Source organism: Heptranchias perlo, chromosome 5 (assembly GCF_035084215.1).
Source record: "Heptranchias perlo isolate sHepPer1 chromosome 5, sHepPer1.hap1, whole genome shotgun sequence".
Taxonomy (NCBI): Eukaryota; Metazoa; Chordata; class Chondrichthyes; order Hexanchiformes; family Hexanchidae; genus Heptranchias; species Heptranchias perlo.
In genome coordinates, this window is record NC_090329.1 from 79,297,310 (window position 1) to 79,324,219 (window position 26,910).

The window sequence follows — 26,910 nt, forward strand, 5'->3', positions numbered from 1 at the left end:
AGTTTGGGGTGTACCAGCAATTTTGTAGGTGGATTCTCGGGTGGTCCTGTTTCCACCCAGTAATGGCAGCGCTGCAGTTTTCATTGTAGTCTGAAGCCTTCCATGTGTGTGTTCGCCGATGCTGCTGGGAGCTCATTATCATATATGAAAATGAAAATGACCAGTATCAAAGTGCCCATAACCCATGTCTTGCACTCCCATTGCACCAAAGGTAATTAGCAATGAGCTGAAAGAGGTGTACCTGTTGCCAGCATCTGCTGAGACTGGCTAACGTGCTTTTTTTTGGAGCCGGCAGCCTGAAGAAACTTTGAGAAATGTTTGCTGGAATTACAAATTAACTGTTAAAGCTTTTTACTTTGCACGTGAATGGAGCTGGAATTGCCTCTGCCAGCCTGAGGTCCAGTGAGATCACTGGGATCTTTTTGCCCCACCCATAATGAAAGATTCTGAGTACCAGTAGTGAGATTCACAATGAGCGTTCACTTGTTTGTAATTTTAATTGAGGAGGAGAAGGCAATGGAGTTCAGTTCAGAATGGAGGAAAGGAGAGAGAAGCAGCATATGGCGTGGATATGCCCGACGGGATATTACCCCCGCAATGAATTTACAGGCCAAAGAAATCTTATTAATTTCTCAGTGAGGAAGTATGTGTGAGAGGAATGTGCTTCATCAAAGAGGAAATAGAAGAGCTGTGCCAGCCAGTACATGAAGAGCAACAGCCAAGATCATCAGCTGTGTGTGTGGCTGTGAAAGTGATGAATACATTCGATTTTTATACCACATGCTCATTGAAAACAACCATGGGAGATCTGTACAATATCAGTCAACATGCCATCCAGGCATGTATTCATCAGGTCACTGACACACATTTTCAAAGAGCTGATAATTTAATACAGTTTGGCATGACAGCAAGGCAGTGTGATAGAGCCATCCAGTTTTATTGCAATGCAGGGTTCCCCAACAAGCAGAGTGCAATAGCTGGCACGCACATAGTGTTTCAAATTCCTATCATTGACCTCTTCTACCGCCTTAATAGAAAGGGGTACCATGTGCTGAATGTCCGTTTGTGTCTGACCAGATGTGGATGCTGGAAGTTGCCAGATGCATTCATCCTCAGGAAATCTGCCCTCCCTGAACTCTTCAAGGAAGATAGTCAAGTGAACATATGGCTTGTGGGTGACAAGGTCTATCCCTTGCTGCCATGGATAATGACTTAGATAAGAGTGGCAGGAATAGCAGCTGAGGAGTGCTATAATGAGGCACATGCCTCAGCCAGAGTTATCATTGAGAGAACCATAGCGGACTTAATGTGTTGCTTTGTTGCCTTGATAAATCAGAAGGGGCTCTGCAATATGCTCATGTATCCTGCATAATTGTAGCTTGTTGTGACCTGCAAAAAGGCCTGTGTATGGAGATCCTTGGGGAGATATCCTGAGATGCTTTGAAGACAGAAGAACATGGAGTGGATCATCAGGAGGACCATCACTTGGCAGATTCTTCAGTGTCAGCTGCAAGCGGTATTGAAGCATAGCTTATCAATGATTATCACATCTGTTTGACAATCTCCCTTTATCATCACTACCATTACTCCTTATCCCCCACCTTACAATAATTGACAATTCCTTCAATACATTATCCATCCGAGAACATTCCATCACATCAGACCTCTTTTGCTTCATGACCGTGCAAGTCTACATAATACGACTGAATAACCGAGCATGACATAAGTTCACAGTCTCTTTTATTACAAGCAACTTAAAAGTGAACATTAGACAACCTACTCTTTCCGCACACCATGCTTACTCGGGGTGTCTAAAGGTGCCTTTCCTTCTCCTAGTCTAATGCTTTTCCTAGGTGTAGCCTGAGAGCCAGTATCACGGAAGGTGGCTGACTGCTTCTGTGGTACAAAGGGCTAATGGGACTGAAATAGTCCTCTACTGATGTCAGCTTGATCCTGGGAGGAAACTGCTGCTGGCTGCATCTCTGGAACTTGTGCTTGGGCAGTCTGGTGTCACCTCCCACATGCCGCTTGTGTGGCGTTCTGAGGAGAAGGCCAGATGCCTGGCATATGTTGCTTTGAGGAACGGCAGCCTTATGCAGGTTCACTCCATTGTACTGGGCCCCAGATCTATGTTCCCACTGATCAGCAAATGGGTTGGTCTAATGGCAGATTTCAGATCCTGAAAGTCCTGTGAGATAGCTTCCTGCATTCCAGCTTCATTTGTCTGAACACCGATATGAAAGGTGCTGTCTAATCTATCCCTTAATGCCACGGTCAGCAGTTTGTGCTTCCATGGAGGCTGACTTCCAACTGGTCCCAGCTCACTTCTGTGGTGGGGGGCTTTTGCAGATTCCAGTGAAGATGCCAGATGTTTCATTGATGCCCGCAATGAAGAAAAACCTTCCACGATGTTGCTGCAAATGATAACTGTAGACTTTAAAGTCACACCTGTCAGTTGCCATACATCCTTGGTGAATGGCCTCAGAACCTTATCAGGACTACATGCATGCTTAACAGCGGAAGCAACATGTTATAGACAGAGCTAAGCAATTCCACAACCAACAGATCAGATCAAAGCTCTGAAGTCCTGCCACATCCAGTCGTGAATGGTGGTGGACAATTAAACAACTAACGGGAGGAGGAGGCTCTGCAAACATCCCCATCCTCAATGATGGCGGAGTCCAGCACGTGAGTGCAAAAGACAAGGCTGAAGCATTTGCAACCATCTTCAGCCAGAAGTGCCGAGTGGATGATCCATCTCGGCCTCCTCTCGATATCCCCACCATCACAGCAGCCAGTCTTCAGCTAATTCGATTCACTTCAGGTGATATCAAGAAACGGCTGAGTGCACTGAATACAGCAAAGGCTATGGGCCCCGACAACATCCCAGCTGTAGTGCTGAAGACTTGTGCTCCAGAACTAGCTGCACCTCTAGCCAAGCTGTTCCAGTACAGCTACTACACTGACATCTACCCAACAATGTGGAAAATTGCCCAGGTATGTCCTGTCCACAAAAAGCAGGACAAATCCAATCCGGCCAATTACCGCCCCATCAGTGCACTCTCAATCATCAGCAAAGTGATGGAAGGTGTTTTCGACAGTGCTATCAAGCGACACTTACTCACCAATAACCTGCTCACCGATGCTCAGTTTGGGTTCCGCCAGGACCACTCGGCTCCAGACCTCATTACAGCCTTGGTCCAAACATGGAAAAAAGAGCTGAATTCCAGAGGTGAGGTGAGAGTGACTACTCTTGACATCAAGGCAACATTTGACCGAGTGTGGCACCAAGGAGCCCTAGTAAAATTGAAGTTAATGGGAATCAGGGGGAAAATTCTCCAGTGGCTGGAGTCATACCTAGCAAAAAGGAAGATGGTAGTGGTTGTTGGAGGCTAATCATCTCAGCCCCAGGGCATTGCTGCAGGAGTTCCTCAGGGCAGAGTCCTAAGCCCAACCATCTTCAGCTACTTCATCAATGACCTTCCCTCCATCATAAGGTCAGAAATGGGGATATTCGCTGATGATTGCACAGTGTTCAGTTCCATTCGCAACCCCTCAAATAATGAAGCAGTCCGAGCCCGCATGCAGCAAGACCTGGACAACATCCAGGCTTGGGCTGATAAGTGGCAAGTAACATTCGCATCAGACAAGTGCCAGGCAATGACCATCTCCAACAAGAGAGAGTCTAACCACCTCCCCTTGACAGTCAACGGCATTACCATCGCCGAATCCCCCACCATCAACATCCTGGGGGTCACCATTGACCAGAAACTTAACTGGACCAGCCATATAAATACTGTGGCTACAAGAGCAGGTCAAAGGCTGGGTATTCTGCGGTGCGTGACTCACCTCCTGACTCCCCAAAGCCTTTCCACCATCTACAAGGCACAAGTCAGGAGTGTGATGGAATACTCTCCACTTGCTTGGACGAGTGCAGCTCCAACAACACTCAAGAAGCTCGACACCATCCAGGACAAAGCAGCCCGCTTGATTGGCACCCCATCCACCACCCTAAACATTCACTCCCTTCACCACCGACGCACAGTGGCTGCAGTGTGTACCATCCACAGGCTTCTTCGATAGCACCTCCCAAACACGCAACCTCTACCACCTAGAAGGACAAGAGCAGCAGGCACATGGGAACAACACCACCTGCACGTTCCCCTCCAAGTCACACACCATCCCGACTTGGAAATATATCGCCGTTCCTTCATCGTCACTGGGTCAAAATCCTGGAACTCCCTTCCTAACAGCACTGTGGGAGAACCTTCACCACACAGACCGCAGCGGTTCAAGAAGGCGGCTCACCACCACCTTCTCAAGGGCAATTAGGGATGGGCAATAAATGCCGGCCTCGCCAGCAATGCCCACATCCCATGAACGAATAAAAAAATACGTATGGCATCATACTTGAATGTCCTTCTTTTCGGGTGAGCACTTATAAGTTCTGGGCCCCAAAACTTCAAATTCATGGGCAACCTTCTCTGCCTTCACTGAGAAGGTGGTGCAATCTCACCCATTCCTCCTTCCTCTAACGCCCTTATCATCTGTGACTCATCCTGTTGGATAGCCATACTTACACTATCTAATTCTCCCTGAGAGGCAGTACCTGAGCTGGTGAGTGGGAGTGAGAAGGTACGGGACGCAGAGATTGTTACATCGAGGCAATTGTGGCAAAGGAACATGGGAAGGATGTTGACCTGGTCCTCGTTATCCTCTTCCTCATCATCATTGTCATCATATTTCACAAGGGCTCACCTCCTGACCTGTATCCACCATTTACAAGTCTCAAGTTGAGAGCAGTAATGTTGTGGGAACACTATCGTCTCCAAGTTCCCCTCTAAGCCACACAACATCCTGACTTGGGCATGTGTCACTGTTCCTTCATTGCTGCTGGATCAATATCCTGGAATTTCCTACCTTACATTATTTTAGGAGCTCGATCAGCAAACAGACTGTAGTGGTTCAAGGAGAAGGTCCATCGCCACCTCAGAGCAACTGGGCATGGGCAATAAATGTGGTTCTACCATCATTGCCCACATCCCAAAACAAATTAAAATAATAATTTCCCTCTCTCCTGCTCCTCCTCCTCATTGCCATCATCATCTTTCTCCTCTTCAACATTCTCTGCTCTCAGTTGCTGTGATGGATCTGTGAAAAAGGAGGACATAAATTAAGAATCCCTTTGGGATTAAGGAGACTAGAAGGGATGAAGGCTCTTGGCTGCCTGCTACTTCATAGGAACGCATGGTGATAGTGTAGGTGTGCACCCATTAACCTGCTGCTTGCACTGCCCATCAATCTTGCCATCTCCCACAGCTAGAGCAGACTGCCTCCCCAGCAGCTTCATGGTTTACAGCACATAGGGAATCATCTCTCTGAAGACCAGAGTGCATCCTCTGATCGCCTGCCTTTCATGCACATTGAACGTAAGTTTCTCTTCTAATAAGATTGTGTGAATGAGGTTAAGGCTAGTATTTGAGGGATGTCTCTGAGATGGCATGGACAACTTATGTAATAGATCTGCTGGTAACACCTTGTTAAAGTGGAAGAAAGGGTTTTAAAGTTCTTCATGCAAGTAATTGCTGTTAGGGGAGATGGTGACATATCAAATCATAGAACCATACAGCACAGAAGGAGGCTATTCGGCCCATCATGCCTATGCCGCCTCTTTGAAAGGGCTATCCAATTAGCCCCACTACCCTGCTCTTTCCCCATAGCCCTGCAATTGTTTTCCTTTTCAAGTATGTATTGAATTCCCTTTTGAAAGTTACCATTGAATCTGCTTCCACCACTCTTTCAGGCAGTGCATTCCAAATCATGACAACTCGCTGGGTAAAAAAAGTCCTCCTCATCTCCCTTATGGTTCTTTTGCCATTACCTTAAATCTGTGTCCTCTGGTTACCAACTCTTCTGCCAGTGCAAACAGTTTCTCCTTATTTACTCCATCAAAACTCTTCATAATTTTGAACACCTCTATTATATCTCCCTTTAACCTTCTCTGCTATCAGGAGAACAATCTCAGCTTCTCTAGTCTCTCCACATAACTGAAGTCCCTCATCCATGGTACCCTTCTAGTAACCTCCTTTGCACTCTCTCCAAGGCCGTGCTATCCTTCCTAAAGTGTAAGATTCTGAAATAATATATTAATTGTTATTATAATAAATAATATCTTCTACAATAATAATATTACAGTAATATTCTCTAAAATACTGAAGCTCTTAACCACAGTGCAGTTTAAAGGGTTAACATTGAACTTTTTCTGGCGTTGGTCTGCAGCTCTGGGAGTAAACGAGATGACAGTTCCACTGCCACCTCCCTCCACAAGGTATGCAAGACGCTTTTTGTGGCTTTCTCTCTTTTGTTGCCTTTATCCAGAAGATTTTGTAGGTCAGCCTCATTGAAACGTTATGCTTTTCTTTTCTGCTCCTGCTGCATTCTTTGGTTCCCTCTGTCAGCTCCTCCACTTGAAGATATGTTTTAAAATGCCACAAAATCTCACATGAGCCATTTATTTCACATACTTGACAGTTAGCTCAATCTGGTAAAATGTTCATGACTTACCTGCTGCACTCCCAGCCTGTCATTGAAATCTTAAGCCATTTTAGCCTTTTTAACGGCCTGCATCTGCAACTTTCATTCACGCTGTACAGTACGCCCATAGTACATGCTCAGTCAACACCAATGGATATGTAAGTGAGCTGACCTCTGAACTTATAGTAGGGTCAGTACTGAGGAGGATGGGTGAGTGGAAGTGCCCTCTCTGGTGCACAACACCAACACAAATGGCCTTGTGCATTTTCTGGGCCAATATAAACATTAAAAATGACATACTTCACAATAACATGATTAAACTTAATTATAAAATTGTCTTTTGCATACTTGAGTACCTTCATTAATGTTTTTACTTCAAGTCAAAGTCTTCTTCACAAGCTTTGACTTGATATTTTTCCTCAGAGCTATGATCTTACAGTCTCAGTACATAGAGTGATTAATTACATTAGACAAAGTGCAAATTTTAAAAACTTTAAAAATGTTTAACTTTTTTGGAATCTGCTGCCAGCACCACCGGCCAACTTACACTGTGCCAAGACACCACAGCAAATCCCCTTCCCCTCCAACCTGAGGTGGGTACCTCAGTGCCAACCCTCAACGTCTAAATGACAGGAGCACAAGCAAGGCTCAGGCAGAAGTCCTGCCCTGCCAAAGATTTGCCAACTTTGTGATGAATAGGAAATTTTGGACTTTGGGCCATCATCTTCTTGTGTATCCTGAGCTTTAAAAAAAGAGATAAAAGTTAAATACATAAAGAACACATAATAACATAAATAATAAAGAACACATAATAACAATCAAGGTCATTCATTTATGGTTTCCAAAGGCAAACGAACAGAGTTGCAGAATTCAATTCCAAAAATGCTGGTAAAAATCCCAGAATACTATGCAATAAAAATAGAATTTGGCTTATTAAATCACTGTAAATCACTGGCCCTGATAATATATTGAGCATTACCTGACACACCACATCTATTGTTATAAAGCAGCATATCTTCTCACCCTGAGTCAGGCCACAGGAGATCCACTAGTATAGATAGAAATACTTTGAGTCTAGGGCACCTTGGAACAAATTTAATGTTATTGAGCTAAGACATATGGGGCTCCATTTTACAATGGCAGGTTGGCAGCTGAGGGGTGAGGGTGTGCGAGGCAAACCCGCATGAACAAAACTTACTGATTGACAGGCTGGCTGCTGTCAGGAGCTCCAATGCGAGGGGGGGGCGGGCGAGAAAGAGAGAGAGCGAGACATCATCTGGCGCTGGACTGGAAGACCGGGGTGGGGGGGGGGGGTGCTGTGGAGAGGGGAAGATCGGGGGGAGAGGGGAAGATCGGTGGGGGAGAGAGGAAGATCGGGGAAGATCAGGGGTGAAGAGGGGGACATCGGAGCGGGAGACATCGGAGCAGGGTGCTAAGGTAGGTTAATTTAATGTTTTCACTTCAGTCTATGGTTTTTTTATTTAATTTATTTAGTTTCTTGTTCTCTGATCCGGCCCTTGCCTGGTTTGACCAGGCATGAATCAAAAGTGGTGGGCAAGCCACCCAGGTAAGTTAAAAATCTTTCTAAGTACTTAATCTGTCACAGGGAAAGTGCCTTAAGTACCTCAGTGAGGTACATTTGGCTCTTTAACTGTCATCCCCCCGGTTTTAATTGCCGGCGTGACTTCCATTTTCGGGTCACCCGCGTGCACACAGGTGGGTCCCTGGGAAACTCGGAAGTCGGCGGGTTGGAGCCAGCTTCCGAACCCAAAGGGGATTTCCATGATTTCGGAGCCTCCCCACCTCCAACACATCCGCAATTGCCTCCTAAAATCACCCCCATTTTATCACCTGGGCACACGGATACAGAAAATTTCATTGAGGCAGATTGCACACCACTAATGGGGCCTACCCAATAACTCCTCTGTTTAAATTAATGGATGAAAAATCGTGTTGTTCCTTTATGGGCAAATGATCCTCCCTGCCTGATTTCCCTCTATGTGCTGTGCCCAGGTAATCCAGAACAGAAAAATCTGCCTCTTTTCACCCATCACATTTCGGGCATTTCAAAGTCACACTTTTCTACATGCAAATTTGGGGTCACAAGTGCACCAGATTGGTTCAAATTCATATTCATGTTCCTAAAACAGCAACAAATTACTCCACAACCAAAGAGGCAGGGAACAAACTATTCATAAGCAAGCAACACAGCTATATAACCTTCTAATGCAAAATTATTAAGGAGGTATAAAATAACCAATCAACAATGAGCAGTCAGCAAAACCTGCCAATAAATAACGAGACTGAACCAATGGCATTGCTTAACATATTTTTTGAGACCTCGTACCTGAAATAAGGTTTGTAATATAATACATAAAACTGTAGGGGGAGCACGATCAAAATAGCAATGCAGCACTTGCTGCCCTGTTCCCACTGACGTCTAGGTCACCACCATTTTGGTGCGGGCCTTGCAAAGGGCAGCTCAAGCACTGGCCAGCTGACAGAATGCTAATGAGGTTTGACCTCAGACTGCTTTCATCGAGTTGGTTGAGGAGCGCTCCTCCAGTCGGATGGAATCGGTCACACAAAAAATCTACGCCAGCTTTTTTAAAGCATTCCAATTGACATTAAATATATTTATTAAAAAATGCGGATTGACAAATGAAGGACTGCTTTGCAACAGGAGAACGGTACTTACTACTCCTCCAGCTACCCCGCCCCCCCCAACAAATGTTTTATTCCACATGATAAACTCATAGAACTGCAATCAGTTCCATGGAGTCTGCATTTCTATTTCTTCATCCACCTGCTGTGCCTTGTGCTGTTGTAAGTGCATCAAAGACAAGTAATAAGAAATTCAGAATTGCCTTGTCCTTCCTTTGTGTAGTGACCACAGGTGGTCTCCCATTATGAGAAACATGATAATATTGTATTATCCATAAGTGCTCCCAGCCATAGTAAATGTGTTATACAACAAACCCAATTGATATCTGTTCACACCCTTATAGGTTTCCGCACTGGTAGCTGACCAAAAATAAAAGACAATGAGCAGCTGACGTTGAAGGATATGCTAATTTGTCGATTTGATTTAGAAAAAACAATGTTAACGACCTGCATGTAAACATTAGGGGAATTATAAATGTTAACTGTAATTACATGTAGAGGTTGTGGTGCATAATAATGCGATGTGTTTGCTGTGCTATCAGAAAGGGCAAATTCAAATGCAGTTTTGTGAAATTTCACTATTTAACACATGAGTACATAGCAAATGTATCATCTCGCCCCATTTCTGGATGGAATGGTAAGCAGTGGCGTTTGCTTTTGCCATTGTCGAAACCATTCATCCGCACATTATATTGGGCTATATTTTCCCTTCTGTAATTCCAGGCTTCCATTTGGAGTTATCAAAATATACTTTGGACCTCAAAATATGCCTGACTGCAGGAATTCAATTTTTGCATTCTTTACTATTATGGAGGTATCGTTAACTCTGATGTATAAGTGGTACCAGTGAATGTTTTAACTCTGCCTCATTTTGGAATTGATGTTTTAGAAAAAAATGCTTTGCAAAGTTGGTCCGTTTCAATAATACATCTTCCATTTTTCACATATTGCAGTTCAGAATCATTGCCAAAAATGTATAAGCTATTAGTACAATGCCGACTTTTTCTGTCTCCTCCCTTTTTTCTAGACATTGCCCCTTTTCATTTCTTTCTCTGTTTCTGTTCTTTGTATTTTGACTCCTCTCTCTCTAGCTCACTCATATCTAATGTGTTTATCAAAAAGATAACTACAGTAAAGAGGTGGCTGCAGTGATAATGGATGCAATGGTTATGATCTTCCAAAATTCCCTAGATTCTAGAACGGTCCCAGTGGATTGGAAAGTAGAAAATGTAACATCGCTATTCAAGAAAGGAAGGAGAAAGAAAACAGGGAACTACAGACCAGTTAGCCTGACATAGTCATCGGGAAAATGCTGGAATCTATTATTAAGGATGTAGTAACGGGGCACTTAGAAAATCATAATATGATTAGGCAGAGTCAACACGGTTTTAGGAAAGGGAAATCATGTTTGACAAATCTATTAGAGTTTTTTGAGGATGTGACTAACAGGGTAGATAAAGGGGAACCAGTGGATGTAGTACATTTGAATTTTCAAAAGACATTCGATAAAGTGCCACACAAAAGTTGTTACACAGGTAAGGGCTCATGGGATTGGGGGTAATATATTAGCATGGATAGAGGATTGATTAATGGACAGAAAACAGAGAATAGGAATAAAGGGGTTATTTTCAGGTTGACAGGCTGTAACTAGTGGGGTGCCGCAAAGATCAGTGTTTGGGCCTCAGCTATTTACAATTTACGTTAATGACTTAGATAAAGGGACCCAGTGTAATGTATCCAAATTTGCTGACGATAGAGAGTTGGGTGGAAAAGTAAGCTGTGAGGGGGACACAAAGGGTTAATTTAACCACACAAACGGGTGGGAAGGTAAAAATTGGAAAAAAGCAAAACCCGACCCCAACCCGCCCACTTCCGGTTTTAACGGAGGTGGTTCAAGGGGCAGGTGACCAACCCACTCTCAGGAGGCGGGTCGGTCAGTAAAATCTTTTAATGAGTCTGCTTGCCTCCATTTTAACAGGTTTTTTATTTTTAACTCCTGGGAGCCGGGATTCCCGGCCCTTCTGATTCACGCCACGTGAGAGGAGGCGAGAAGGCCCGGATCAACAGGTAAGTGCCTTTATTGCACAGCTTGTGAGCCAGGAGGATCGGGAGCGTTTCCTCCAGGCTCAACATGCTTATCTGCCGCGATCGGACCTCCACAATCGACCGACCCCCTCCCCCCCCCCTCCCGTCCCCACTTCCCGATCTAAGACTTACCTGCAGGCATCTGCTCCCTGGCTGCTCTCCCATCCTGTCAATCTGGCTGGCTGTTGGGTGGGAAACTTACTGAAAAAATTGAAAGGCGTCCTTACGTCAAAATCGGAAGGACGTCCGGGAATCCCATACTTCCGGGTTTTCCGTCATGAAATCCCCCCACCCCCTACCACTCTCTTCCTGGGTCCTGGTTAAATTTACCCCAAAAAGTCCGAAAAGGGATATAGACAGGTTAAGTGAGTGGGATAGAAGGTGGCAGATGGATTTTAATGTGGGGAAATGTGAAATTATTCACTTTGGAAGGAAGAATAGAAAAACAGAATATTTTTAAAATGATGCGAAACTATGAAATGTTGGTGTTCAGAAGGATTTGGGTATCCTTGTACATGAAACACAGAAAGTTAACATGCAAGTACAGCAAGCAATTAGGAAGGCAAATGGAATGTTGGCCTTCATTGTGAGGGGGCTGGAGTACAGAGTAAGGACGTCTTGCTGCAATTATACAGGGCTTGGGTGAGACCACACCTGGAGTATTGTGTATAGTTTTGGACACCTTACCTAAGGAAGGATATACTTGCCTTAGAGGCGGTGCAATGAAGGTTCACTGGATTGATTCCTGGAATGAAAGGATTGTCCTATGAGGAGAGATTGTGTAGAATGTGCCTATACTCTCTGGAGTTTAGAAGAATGAGAGGTGATCTCAATGAAACATATAAGATTCTGAGAGGGCTTGACAGGGTAGATGCTGAGAGATTGTTTCCCCTGGCTGGAGAGTCTAGAACTAGGGGGCATAGTCTCAGGATAAGGGGTCGGCCATTTAAGACTTAGATGAGGAGAAATTTCTTCACTTAGAGGGTTGTGAACCTTCGGAATTCTCTATCCCAGTGGGCTGTGGATGCTTAGTCATTGAATATGTTCAAGGCTGAGATCGACAGATTTTTGGACTCTAAGGGAATTAAGGGATATGGGGATCAGGCGGGAAATTGCAGTTGAGGTTGAAAATCAGCCATGATCTTATTGAATGGCGGACCAGGCTCAAGAGGCCGTATTGCCTACTGCTGCTCCTATTTCTAAAGTTCTCGTGTTCTTAGAGTGAGGACTTTAAAAACAGGAATTTCTTGAGAATGGGAATTAGGTACAGAGGGGGAAGGAGGTACTAAGTAATTTAAATCAAGGGGCAACAGTAAATAAGTAAATATATAAATAAATAATCAGTAATTAATTAGATCTATGGGGACAAAATTAAAATAAAGAAAGTAGAGGATACCAACATTAAAGTAATCTGAATTAAATTAAATAAAAATCTGGTATACATAAATAATAAATAGGAGTTACGGAGATACTAAATTAAAGCATATATATAAAACATGAAATATATATATATATATATATATATATATATAACATAAGTAGATAGACTTTAAGTAAAATGATGCGACAGCTGAGACCTGTTGCCCGCAAATTCTGTGCCATGTGGGAACTCCAGGACACTTCATGTGTCCTGGATGACCACATGTGCAGGATGTGGCTCCAGCTGCTCGAACTCAAGCTCAGAGTTCCACATTTAAAATGGTGATCAATAGAGTCCAGGAGAAATATATCCCACTAAAAAGCAAGAACAAACTAGCCAATAATGATACACTGTGGATGAATAAAGAAATAAGGGCAAAATTGAAACTGAACACAAAGTCATACACTCAGTACATAGACAATAAAATAAAGGATGACAAAAGGGGATATGAAAAGGTTAGGAAAGAATTCAAAAAAACAATTGTGAAGGCAAAGAGAAACAACAAAATTAAAATACCAAGGAATATAAAAAGAAATAGTAAAGTGTTCTACAGACACTTAAATAACAAAGGAAAAATCAGGGCAGGGATAAGGCCACTAATGAATACACAAGATAAACTCACAGGTAATGACAGCAAAATGACAGAAATATTAAATAATTACTTTGCCTTAGTATTTACCAGGCAGACTAACATGGTGGGAATGACATTAGAAGGAGAGATCCAACAAGATATAAAGGCATTTAAGATAGAAAGGGGGGAGATAATTGATAAACTAATCAAACTCAGAGAGGATAAAACCCATGGTCCATATGGATTACATCCGCGCTTATTAAAAGAAGTTAGGAAAGTGATAGCAGAGGCACTATTACATATATATAAAAATTCATTAGAAAAGGGAATAGTGCCTGAAGACTGGCGGACAGCTAATGTGATTCCTATATTTAAAAAGGGAGATAGAACAAGTCCAGGGAACTATAGACCAATTAGCTTAATGTCGGTGGTAGGAAAGATAATGGAATCCCTACTCAAAGATGTGATAGAAAAACATCTAGAAACCAAAAATATAATGGCCCAGAAATTGCTTCTAAAATAACGGTGAGCCCAACAGCACTCACCGTTATTAGTGACGAAATCAAAGAGCAAGTTCCAGCATCCGCACATGCGCAGTTAAAAGCAGAAATCCGAAAGTCACTCTTTCTGGTTTGCCGGTGATCTGACAGCATCATGTTACAGGGACCGCACCAGCTGGATTCACTGGAATCAATGGACCAGCACCAACTTACTCTCCTGTCCAGCTCGAAACTAACTAACGTCGCCACAAAAAAAGTAAACTAAAAAATACCAGTTCTAAACTAAGATTAAATGGGCGTGGTAAATCTTAATGACTGCCAAACAACCTCTCTGGCACCGAAAATTAATTTTTTAAAATGTGGAGTCCCATTAATTGTGATTTTAGGAGTTGTTGGACAATTAAAAAAAAATGTAATATTTTTACTTTTTCTTTCTGACTCTTTTATCTCTATCTTTTGATATGATATTTCTTACCTTCCCTTTATTTCACTGCCTCTAACTGTTTTTACACAGTTTTTAAATTTTTACCTTTCACTTCCTGGCTTGTCAAAAATGCTGCAGTCTGATTGGTCGAGGGGAGAGAGCGATCCTCTCATCGCTCGCGTTGTCCTAGTTCCTCTGGAGGTAACGCTGGGCTCATCAACTTTGAATTAGAGGAAATTCACGCAGTAAAGACCATGGTAAGTTTGTGGGTGAGAATAAATCTATAGAGCAAAGAGTACCGTTTGTTTGCTGCTCAGAGCAATTTCTGGGCCACTAAAGAATAGTCAGCACAGCTTTCAAAAGGGAAGGTCATGCTTGACCAAACTTATTGAATTCTTTGAAGAAGTAACAGAAAGGGTAGACAAGGGTAATGCAGTAGATGTAATATATTTGGATTTTCAAAAGGCTTTCAATAATGTACCACATAGTAGACTCATGATTAAGGTCAAAGCATGTGGAGTCAGGGAACAAGTAGCAGAATGAATTCCAAGCTGGCTACAAAAGAGAAAGCAGAGAGTAGGGGTTAAAGGTGGGAAGTGGTGTTCCACAGGGATCGGTGCCAGGACCACTGCTGTTCATATGCTCCTTGGAAACTAAGGGCATGATTTTAACTCAGAAAAACAGGTGGGTTGGGAACGGGGGAGCAGTAAAAATTTTAAAAACCTAAAACCTGCACCCAACCCGCCCATTTCCGGTTTTAACTGAGGTGGAACGAGGGGCAGATGACCAACCCACTCTCAGGAGGTGGGTCAGTCACTAAAAGCTTTCAAGGAAGTTGCGGGCCTCCATTTTAACAGTTCTTTTGTTTTTAACCCCTGGGGGCCGGGATTCCTGGGCCTTCTGCTTCACGCCATGTGAGACAGCCCGAAACAACAGTTAAGTGCCTTTATTACACTGCTTATGGGCCCGGTGGAGCAGGAGTGCTTACCCCAAGCCCAACAAGCCTACCTGCAGTGACCCCCCTCGCCCCCTCCCCCCCCGATCTCCGATCCCCCCCAATGATCTCCGACCCCCCCACAATGACTCCCCGACCCCGCACCCTGCCCCTGGTGATCCCCAACCCTGACTCCCCCCCGTGAGCCCCACCCCTGACCTCCCCATTGACTCCCGATCCCGACCCCCAATGAGTCCTGACCTCGATCCCCACCCCAGTGACCCCTGACCCCAACACCCCCAATGACCAACCCCCCCCACAATCTAAGACTTATATTCTCTCATCCTCTTCCTTCCTCTTCTCCCATCCGATTGAGACCAGCCTGTCAATCAGGCTGGCCTATCGGGCGGTAAACCATCAAACAAAAACGTCCTTATGTCATAATCGTAAGCACGTCTGGGAAACCCGTACTTCCTTGTTTCCTGTCAAGAATTCCCCCCTCCCCCGCCATCTTCCCGGCACGGAGTTAACATTTAGGCCTAAGAGTCTAAATGGGGTAGAGGAGCAGAGAGATCTGGGATACACAAATCACTAAAAGTAGCGACGCAGGTTAATAAGAAAAAGCAAGCAAAGCCCTAGGGTTCATTTCTAGAGGGGTACAATTGAAAGGCAGGGAAGTTATGTTAAACTTGTAATGAACTTTGTTTAGACCACACTTGGAGTACTGTGAACAGTTACTGTCTTCATATTATACAAAGGATATTGAGGCACTGGAGAAGGTTCAATAAGATTTATTAGGATGATACCAGAACTGAGAGGTTCTACCTATCAGGAAAGATTGAGCTGGCTGGGACTCTTTTATTTAGAAAAAAGACTGACGGGTGACCTGATAGAGGTCTCTAAGATCATGAAAGGGTTTGATAGGGAGACATAGAGAAGATGCTTCCACTTATGGGAAGACCAGAACTAGGGGCCATAAATATAAGATAGTCGCTAATATATCCAATAGATAATTCAGGAGAAACTTCTTTAACCAGAGAGCGGTTACAATGTGGAACTTGCTACCACAAGGAGTAGTTGAGGAGACTAACATATTTGCATTAAAGGGGAAGCTAGATAAACACATGAGGGAGAAAGGAATAGAAGGCTATGTTGATGGGGTTAGATGAAGGAGGGTGGGCGGAGGCTTATTTGGAGCATAAACACCGGCATGGACCTGTTGGGCCGAATGGCCTGTTTCTCTGCTGTATATTCTATGTAATTCTATGTATTGGTTAAAATTCAGGAAGAGGAGCCGTTACGCTGCTGGGTGTATAGTGGAGGCCAGCAAATAGTGGGAAGGAGGTGGAGGAGCAAATTTTCAGGCAAATTGCAGAAAGATGCAAGCACTTTAGTTTAGTGGTAATGGGGGATTTCAATTATCCTAATATATGTGAAAATAACAATGCAAAGAGCAAAGAGGGGGAGGAATTCCTGATAAGATAGTTTTCTAGAGCAATATGTTCTAGAACCAACAAGAAGAGGGCAGGAAATGCTCGATTTAGTAATGAGTAATGAGCCAGATTTTGTTAATAATCTAACAGTAAAGGAACATTTATCTAATAGTGATCATAATATGATCGAATTCAATGTTAGGTTTGAAAAGAAGGAACTTAACACAGTTACTAAGATTCTAGATTTTGGTAAGGCTAATTTTAACGAGATGAGATGGAGAGACTGACGACAGCAAACTGGTCAAAACTGTTATTGAGTTAAACTACACTTGAACAGTGGGAGGTGTTCAAAAAAGGATTTAGCTTAATACAGGACCAGTATATACCCCTAAGGGGCAAGAGATCCAGTTACCAAAAAAAAAACAACCATGGTCGACAAAAGAGGTGAGAGATAACACAAAACTAAAGGAAAGAGCATACACAGGTGCCAAGAATAGTGTAGATCCAGGGGACTGGGAGAGATATAAAGAACAACAAAGGAAGACAAAAAAGATAGTAAGAGCTGCAAAAAGGAATTTTTTTTTTTATTCGTTCATGGGATATGGGCGTTGCTGGCGAGGCCAGCATTTATTGCCCATCCCTAATTGCCCTTGAGAAGGTGGTGGTGAGCCGCCTTCTTGAACCGCTGCAGTTCGTATGGTGAAGGTTCTCCCACAATGCTGTTAGGAAGGGAGTTCCAGAATTTTGACCCAGCGACGATGAAGGAACGGTGATATATTTCCAAGTCGGCATGGTGTGTGACTTGGAGGGGAACGCGCAGGTGGTGTTGTTCCCATGTACCTGCTTCTCTTGTCCTTCTAGGTGGTAGAGGTCGCGGGTTTGGGAGGTGCTTTCGAAGAAGCCTTGGCGAGTTGCTGCAGTGCATCCTGTGGATGGTGCACACTGCAGCCACAATGCGCCAGTGGTGAAGGGAGTGAATGTTTAGGGTGGTGGATGGGGTGCCAATCAAGCGGATACAAAAAGAAACTTGTGAGGGATATCAAGACTATCATAGCGGGCACTAAACTGGGCCGTGTAGTGCCTATTGTTTCGGTGCGACACGGACTCTCCGACATCCAAGATGCTGTCTTGGATGCGCACGCACGTTTCCAGTGTGATGTGCACCGGATGCCATCTTGGTAGAGATTTTAGCGCAGGCTCAGATAACAAACACTGGAATCATGTAAAGTAGGGAGAAAATGGCTTCAATCAGTGTGCAATACTGATTTAAAGTGATAGACACATTTTGGGACTTAATGCTCAACTCAACGCACAGTCTTAACTCCGACCATCTGAACGTGTCTTAGAGTACCTGGAGAACCCCCCACCAGCGCTATTTAATAAGACCATGCAGGATTTTCAGGTTAGTGGCTGGATTATTGCTTCTGGCTGCCGAGACATTTGTAACTATTTTTGGAGGTCTCCCAGGCTTCAATACTAGGATGCACGGACATAGCCTAACATTTAGAGCCAAGACATGCAGGAGTGAAGTTAGGAAATGCTTCTACACGCAAAGGGTGGGAGACGTTTGGAACGTTCTTCTGCAGCCGGCAGTTGATGCTAGCTCACTTGTGAATGTTAAATCTGAGATTGATAGATTTCTGTGAACCAAGGGTATTATGGGGCTGAGGCGGGTATATGGAGTTCGGTCACAGGTCCACCATGATCTCTTTGAATGGTGGAACAGGCTCAAGGGGCTAAATGCCACGGCCACTTGCTGCCTCCTGATATGCACCACCTTCTCTTGAAAGAAAGTGGGACATGTGTCTGGGTGGTGTGCCTGTCATGGTTGAATAGCTAGTGTGTGTGGCCTGTGAGTTGTGGTTGGATGGCTTGAAACTGTGGTAATGTGTAAAGGTGAGAGGAAGCATCTGGTTGGAAGAGTTGAGTACTGATAGAAATAGATTGTTGGTATGTGGGTGATGGGGGTTGTAGTGCATGGTACAGTTGGTAGGAGACGCCACTTGACAGTTGGACCTCACTCACCTTGACCACTCATGTCAAAGCATTGAACTTCTCCCTGCACTGCAACCATGTTCATGATGCTGAGCGCCTGGCATTGACTTTGTCCCCCGCTGCCTCCCACTGCCTTTTGGATATATGTCTGGAGGGCCGCTGCCGCCCCCCTATCCCTGCGGATATAGGATATCCCTCCTTCTGTCTACCTCTTGTACCAAGGCCTCCAGTGCATCAGCAGAGAACCTTGGTGCATGCACTCTTGCAGGCTTGGTACCAACTCAGATCGGCAGATTGGTGAGGTCTGGTGTGCAGATAGGAGGATGTGGGATTTGATAGTGCACAACCTTTATTCAATGTTTTAGCGTAACTCATCAGTGCGTAAACATAGAATCATAGAATCATAGAAGTTACAACATGGAAACAGGCCCTTCGGCCCAACATGTCCATGTCGCCCAGTTTATACCACTAAGCTAGTCCCAATTGCCTGCACTTGGCCCATATCCCTCCATACCCATCTTACCCATGTAACTGTCCAAATGCTTTTTAAAAGACAAAATTGTACCCGCCTCTACTACTGCCTCTGGCAGCTCGTTCCAGACACTCACCACCCTTTGAGTGAAAAAATTGCCCCTCTGGACCCTTTTGTATCTCTCCCCTCTCACCTTAAATCTATGCCCCCTCGTTATAGACTCCCCTACCTTTGGGAAAAGATTTTGACTATCGACCTTATCTATGCCCCTCATTATTTTATAGACTTCGATAAGATCACCCCTTAACCTCCTGCTCTCCAGGGAAAAAAGTCCCAGTCTGTCTAACCTCTCCCTGTAAGTCAAACCATCAAGTCCCGGTAGCATCCTAGTAAATTTTTTCTGCACTCTTTCTAGTTTAATAATATCCTTTCTATAATAGGGTGACCAGAACTGTACACAGTACTCCAAGTGTGGCCTCACCAATGCCCTGTACAACTTCAACAAGACATCCCAAGGGATGTCACATACATACCAACAATCTATTTCTATCAGTACTCAACTCTTCCAACCAGATGCTTCCTCTCACCTTTACACATTACCATAGTTTCAAGCCATCCAACCACAACTCACAGGCCACACACACTAGCTATTCAACCATGACAGGCACACCACCCAGACACATGTCCCACTTTCTTTCAAGAGAAGGTGGTGCATATCAGGAGGCAGCAAGTGGCCGTGGCATTTAGCCCCTTGAGCCTGTTCCACCATTCAAAGAGATCATGGTGGACCTGTGACCGAACTCCATATACCCGCCTCAGCCCCATAATACCCTTGACCATGGGACCTGCATCTATGTTTTATGTGTGCGATGTCTGATCTCCGTCCAGACTCCATGCAGACAGTAGACTGTTATTTTCAGCAAATAACAGGTACCAGCTACCTTTAAGAGATTTCTAAGAAACATCCTCCCTTTAAGAGATTAACCTCCCCCTGGTGGTGGAAAGTACGAATTGTGTCGATTCCATGTGCGAGGCCTGGAATGGAATGTTGATTGCAGGTGAGTCCTCGGGTGGGCTGAAACTTGCGTCCTGCCTACGCAGGGGTCATTGGGCGCGGGGTAATAGTGCATCAAGCTACCTACGCCCCAAAATGGCCCCTATCCAATTTTTCCCCCAAAATGTTTTTACAATTATATTGGAAGAAAATGGGTAGTCAAGGGTAATGTGGGCCCTTTAAAAACAAATGAGGGTAACACTACAAAGGAAAATAAGGAAATGGCAGACTTGTTGAGTAATTACTTTGTGTCAGTCTTCACAGTAGAGGAAGAGGATAATATACCTGACATTCCAGCGAAACTAATAATGAATCTTAATCCCCTTCCTCCACCCCCCCCAACTCCTTTTCCTGGCTCTGTACTTGGTTAAAAACTGTTAATTCTTTAACATCTTCCACTTCTGCTAAAGGTCTGTAACCTGAAACGTTAACTCTGTTTCCTTCTCCACAGATGCTGCCTGATGGTTTCCACCCCAGGGTTTAAAAGGAAGCAATTGAGGAAATTGCAGATGCTTTAGCCATAATCTTCTAAAGCTCTCTCGATTCAGGAATTGTTCCTTTACATTGGAAAACTGCAAATATAACTCCTTTATTTAAGAAAGGTAAGAGAGAGAAACCAGGAAATGATAGACCTGTTAGTCTAACATCTTTTGTGGGGAAGTTATTTGAATCTATAAGGACAGAGTTACTGAGCATTTAAAGAAATTTAAGCTGATTCGAGAGAGCCAACATGGATTTGCAAAGGGTAGGTCATGTCTAATGAAACTAATTGAATTTTTTGAGAAAGTAACTAAAGTAGTAGACAAGGGAATATCTATAGATGTAGTTTATATGGATTTCCAAAAGTCATTCGATAAGGTTTCACATAATTCACTGTTGGCTAAAATTAAAGTTCATGGAATTGAAGGTAAACTATTGACCTGGTTAGGAGATTGGTTAGGCGTTAGAAGACAGAGAGTAGGGATAATGGGTGTATACTTGAATTGGAAGGAAGTGACTAATGGTGTCCCACAAAGATCTGAGCTAGGGCCTCAACTATTCACTATATTTATTAATGACTTAGATAATGCAATAGAGAGCCATATATCCAAGTTTGCCGATGACACAAAGATTGGTGGCATAGTAAGTAATGTAGACAAGACCATAGAATTACAGATATTGATAGATTAAGTGAATGGGCAAAACTGGGGCTGATGGATTTCAACGCAGGTAAGTGTGAGGTCATCCATTCTGGACCTAAAAAGAATAGATCCGAGTATTTTTTAAATGGTAAAAAGTTAGGAACAGTGGAGGTCCAAAGAGATTTAAGGGTTCATGTACACAGATCATTAAAATGTAGTGGTCAGGTACAAAGAGTAATCAAAAAGCCTTTATAACTAAAGGGCTAGAATATAAAGGGGAGGAAGTTTTACTACAGCTATACAAAGCCCTGGTTAGACCACATCTGAAGTACTGTGTATAATTCTGGGCACCACACTTTAGAAATGATATATTGGCCTTGGAAGGAGTGCAGCACAGATTCACCAGAATGTTACCAGGGCTCCAATGGTTAGATTATGAGGAGAGATTACATAAACTAGGCTTGTATTCCCTGGAATATAGAAGGTTAAGTCGTGATTTGATTGATGTTTTTGGGATTTGGAAACGATTTGCTAGTGTAGAGAGAAATAAACTTTTTTCTGCTGGTGGGGGAGTCTAGGACAAGGGGACATAACCTTAACATCAGAGCCCAGCTGTTTCGGAGAGAAATTAAGAAACACTTCTTCACGCAAAGGGTGGTAGAAGTATCAAACTTTTTTTTATTCGTTCATGGGATGTGGGCATTGCTGGTGAGGCCAGCATTCATTGCCCATCCCTAATTGCCCTTGAGAAGGTGGTGGTAAGTCGCCTTCTTGAACCGCTGCAGTCCGTATGGTGAAGGTTCTCCCACAGTGCTGTTAGGAAGGGAGTTCCAGGATTTTGACCCAGTGACGATGACTCTCTCCCACAAAAAGCAATGGATGCTAGCTCAATTAATAATTTTGAATCTGAGATTGATAGATTTTTGCTAGCCAAGGGTATTAAGGGATATGGAGCAAAGGCGGGTGGATGGAGTTAGGACACAGATCAACCATCATCTCATTGAATGGCAGAACAAGCTCGAGAGGCTGAATGGATTTCTCCTGTTTCTATGGTCCTATGTTCCTAAATGTGTACATGAGAACTTCCTTGATAAGTATGTTTCCAGCCAAAGAGGAATGAAGCAGTGCTGGATCTTGTCCTGGGGAATGAAATGGGCCAAGTGGAGCATGTTTCAGTGGAGGAACATTTGGGAAACAGTGATCATAATATCATTAGGTTTAAAGTAGTTATGGAAAAGAACAAGCATAAAGCAAATGTGAAAATACTCAACTGGAGGAGGGTTAATTTCAATGAGTTGAAAAAGGATCTGGCCCTGGTGGATTAGTATCAAAGATTGGCAGGTAAAACAGTAAATGAGCAAAGGGAGGCCTTCAAAGAGGGGATAGTTTGGGTACAGACTAGACACATTCTCATGAGGGGGAAAGGAAAGGCATCAGAAGCTAGAGCTCCCTGGATGACTAAAGTTATAGAGATTAAAATGAAACAGAAAAAGGAGGCTTATGATAAATGTCAAGTTCATAATTCAGTAGAGAACTAAGCTAAATATAAAAAGTACAGGGGAGAACTGAAAAAGGATTTAAGAGGGGCAGAGAGAGTGTATGAGAATAGATTAGCAGGTAACATAAAAGGGAACCCAAAAGTCTTTTGTAAACATAAAAATAGTAAATTGGTAGTCAAAGGAAGTGTGGGGTTGATTAGGAACCAATAAGGAGATCTTGTGGAGGCAGAGGGCATAGCTGATGTACTAAATGAGTATTTTGCATCTGTCTTCACTAAAGAGAATGCTGCCAACGTCACAGTAAAGGAGGAGGTAGTAGAGAAATTGGATAGGATAAAAATAGATAGAGCAGGTACTTAAATGTTTGGCAGCACTCAAGGTAGAAAAGTCATCCAGTCTGGATGGGATGCATCCTAGATTGCTGAGGGAAGTAAGGGTAGAAATTGCGGAGGCTCTAGTCACAATCTTTCAGTCCTCCTTAGATATGGGAATGGTGCCAGAGGAGGATTGCAAATGTTACACCCCCGTTCAAGAAAGGGGACAAGGTTAAACCTGGCAACCAGAGGCCAGCCAGCTTAGCATCGGTGGTGGGGAAACTTTTAGGGACAATAATGTAGGTCAAAATTAATTGGCACTTGGAAAAATATGGGTTAATAAATGAAAGCCAGGATGGATTTGTTAAAGGAAAATCTTGTTTGACTAACTTGATTGAGTTCTTTGATGAAGTAACGGAGAGGGTTGATGAGGATAGTGCTATTGGGACACTGGCACCGGTACTGGGACAGGAAGGATCTGTACAGCTGGGACAGGCTCCACCTGAACTGAATGGGACCAGAGTCCTAGCAGGATAAATAGGGTGGTGCATAAGGCTTCAAACTAGCAAGAAGAGGGGAGGGATCTGCTGGCAATAACAAAAGCTTAAAGCTAAAAGGAACAGGAGATGAGTGTAAAGGTCAGACCAGGGTAAGGGATAAAGATAACATAAACGGTCAAGGAACAAATACAGTTATAAAACAGAAGTATAAAAGGACAGTTAAAATTAAAGTAAAAGGAACAACTATTAAAGATGAATTAAACTGCCTGTGCAGCAATTTACACAGTGTCTAAAATAAAACTGGGGAACTGGAGGCAATAATCCGTAGAGAGGAACCAGATATAGTAGGAATAACTGAAACATGGCTACATAAAGAACAGGACTGGCAACTAAATATTGCAGGTTATAACGTAATCAGAAAGGATAGGGAAGGAAGAAAGGGGGTGGAGTAGATTTACTGATTAGAGATAACATAATGGCAGTAGAAAAAAGGGACATAACTAACAAAAGGATAGAAACAGAATCCATATGGATTGAAATAAAAGATAAGAAAGGATCGATCACGTTAATAGGTGTATACTACAGGGATGGGCAATAAATGTTGGCCTTGCAGCGACGCCCACATCCCATGAATGAATAAAAAAAAACACCGCCTAATAGTGGTTGTAATCTTCCAGAATTCACTAGATTCTGGAAAGGTCCCAGCGGTTTGGAAAACCGCAAACGTAACACCCCTATTCAAGAAGGGAGTGAGACAGAAAGCAGGTAACTATAGATCAGTTAGCTTAACATCTGTCATTGGGAAAATGCTAGAATCCATTATTAAGGAAGTAGTAGCAGGACATTTGGAGAATCATAATACAATCAAGGAGAGTCAACATGGTTTTATGAAAGGGAAATCATGTCTGACAAATTTATTAGAGTTATTTGAGGAAGTAACGGGCAGGGTGGATAAAGGGGAATCAATGGATGCAGTATATTTAGATTTCCAAAAGGCATTCGATAAGGTGCCACATAAAAGATTACTGCACAAGATAAGAGCTCATGGTGTTGGGGGTAATATGGATAGAGGATTGGCTAACTAACAGAAAACAAAGAGTCGGATAAAAGGGTCATTTTCAAAATGGTAATCTGTAACTAGTAGGGTGCCGCAGGGATCAGTGCTGGGGCCTCAACTATTTACAATATATATCAATGATTGGATAGGGAACAGGGTGAGTTGTGGCCAAATTTGCTGATGATACAAAGATAGGTGGAAAAGCAAGTTGCGATGAGGACACAAAGTGTCTGCAAAGGGATATTGACAGGTTAAGCGAATGGGCAAAAATTTGGTAGATGGAATATAATGTGGGAAAATGTGAAGTTATCCACTTTGGGAGGAAAAATAAAAAAGCAAAATATTATTTGAATGGAGAAATATTACAAAATGCTGCGGTACAGAGGGATCTGGGTGTCCTGGTATATGAAACATAAAAAGTCAACAAACATGTGCATCAGGTAATCCGGAAGGCAAACAAAATATTGGCCTTTATTTCTAGGGGGATGGAGTATAAAAATAGGGAAGTCGTGCTACAACTGTACAGGGTGCTGGTGAGACCACACCTGGAGCACTGCCTACAGTTCTGGTGCCCTTATTTAAGGAAGGACATACTTGCATTGGAGGCAGTTCAGAGAAGGTTCAGTAAGTTGATTCTGGGTATGGAAGGTTGTCTTATGAGGAAAGATTTAACAGGTTGGGTCTATACTCGTTGGAGTTTCAAAGAATGAGAGGAGATCTTATTGAAACATACAAGATTCTGAGGGGACTCGATAGGGTAGGTGCTGAGAGGATGTTACCCCTCATGGGGGAATCTAAAACTAGGGGGCATAGTCTCAGAATAAGGGGTCATCCATTTCAGATGGAAATGAGGAGGAATTTCTTCTCCCAGAGGGTCGTGGATCTTTGGAATTCTTTGCCCCAAAAAGCTGTGGAGGCTGAGAAATGGCAGAAATATTAAATAATTACTTTGCCTCAGTATTTACCAGGGAAACTAACAGGGTGGGAATGACATTAGAAGAAGAGATCAAAAAAGATGTAGAGACATTTAAGCTAGAAAGGCCGGAGATAATTGATAAACTAATCAAATTTAGAGCTGATAAAATCCCTGGTCCAGATGGTTTGCATCCGTGCACAATAAAAGAAGTTAGGAAAGAAATAGCAGAGGCACTATTACATAGATACAAAAATTCATTAGAAAAGGTAATAGTGCCAGAGGACTAGCGGACAGCTAATGTGATTCCTATATTTAAATAAGCAGATAGGACCAGTCCAGGGAACTATAGACCAATTAGCTTAATGTCGGTGGTAGGAAAGATGTAATAGAAAAAGATGTAATAGAAAAACATCTAGAAACTGAAAATATAATAAAGAATAGACAGCATGGATTTCAAAGGAGAAGGTCATGCTTAACCAACCTTATTGAATTCTTTGCAGGATTAACAGAAATCGGTAGACAAGGGTAATGTAGTAGATGTAATATATTTTGATTTTCAAAAGGCCTTCGATAAGGTACCACATAATAGATTCATGCCTAAGGTCAGAGCATGTGGAATCAGGGGACCAACAGCAAAATGGATAGCAAACTTGCTACAAAACAAAAAAAGAGAGTAGGTGTTAAAGACAGTTAATAGACTGGCAAAAGGTGGGAAGCGGTGTTTCACAAGGATCGGTGCTGGGACCACAGTTGTTCACCATTTGCATCAGCAATTTGGACTCGGGAATCAGAAGACCAATTTCAAAATTTTTGGACAACACCAAATTGGGGGGTATATTTAATACCGAGGAGGACTGCAAAAAAATACAGGAAGACATTAATAAACTTGCAGAATGGTATGTAATTGGCAAATGAATATCAATATAGATAAGGATGAGGTATTACATTTGAGTAGGAAGAATAAGGGGGCCACATTCTGTTTAGATAAGAAGAGTCTAAATGGGGTAGAGGAGCAAAGGGATCTGGGGTTACAGATACACAAATCATTAAAAGTAGCGATGCAGGTTAATAAGACCATAAAAAAAGCAAACCAAGCACTGGGTTCATTTCTAGAGATACAATTGAAAAGCAGAGAAGTTATGCTAAGCTTGTATAGAACTTTGGTTAGACCACACTTGAAGTATTGTGAACAGTTCTGGTCTCCATATTACAAAAAGGGTATAGAGACACTGGAGAAGGTGAAAAAAAGATTCACTAGGATGATACCAGAACTAAGAGGTTATACCTATCGGGAAAGATTGAGCTGGCTGGGACACTTTTCTCTAGAAAAGGGAAGACTGAGGTGTGACCTGATAGAGGTCTTTAAGATTATGAAATGATTTTGTGGAACTCGCTACCACAAGGAGTAATTGAGATG